The sequence below is a fragment of the Mandrillus leucophaeus genome, unplaced genomic scaffold (genome assembly GCF_000951045.1).
Source record: "Mandrillus leucophaeus isolate KB7577 unplaced genomic scaffold, Mleu.le_1.0 Scaffold16, whole genome shotgun sequence".
NCBI classification, from domain to species: Eukaryota; Metazoa; Chordata; class Mammalia; order Primates; family Cercopithecidae; genus Mandrillus; species Mandrillus leucophaeus.
The window spans coordinates 6,918,924-6,919,727 of NW_012101587.1; positions in this window are offsets into that span (position 1 = coordinate 6,918,924).

The following is an 804-nucleotide window of genomic DNA, read 5'->3' on the forward strand; positions in this document are numbered from 1 at the left end:
TTTGTGAATCATAAACTTAGATTTGTCAAATAAGTAACTTGATTTCTTTATAAAGAAAATTTACTTTGCTTTTGAATCTTAATTTCTGTATGTTAAGTGGAAAATCTAATTTTGCTAAACTATCCTAAATTACTTCTTGTGAAAAAGTCAGTTTCTAGAGAAAAAATAGTAGGATCATTCAGCATTCTTCTGTATCTCCCTTCTTGCCTAACTGCCCCAGGTAGTGAGCTCAGTGTTGGGGGTAGGGGTGAGTGAGGTGCTTCCGTATCACCCCGTGTCTGAGGGAGTGGCGTGGAGAGCCACCGTGTCACGCTCTCCATACATGGCCCCCGTTAGATGAGCTTCCTTTCCTCTGGCCCTTGTTGTTGTTCGCTGATATCTGCTGGTCCTGTCGAAGCCTCCAGCTGCAGGACTCCCCACTCGCATCTCTGCTCCTTTTTCAGCCCAGGTATTTTTGGTTCTGCTGCTCTTCTCTTGAGGTCTCCCCCCTGTCTGACTAGGGGGACAGGACCCGCCACCTACGTTCCCCATGCCCTGCCGGGAAGCCGTGGATTCCACCAGTTCTTTGTCAGGGCCATCCTCTCAGTCTTATTTCTCATCAAAGGTTTAATGCTGCAGCCAGGTCAGCACCTGTGCAGACACGGCCTGCCTAAAAGGCTCACATTCTCCAAACAGGTCCACCTGCTGGGTTCTCTTTTAGTTTAAAAAGAAGTCCACTCAGAAACATAATTCTTTGTTTTATGCTACGTGATTTTCCTTCTGAGTTAATGAATAACTCTGAATCAGTGGGTGGAGGTCATACAA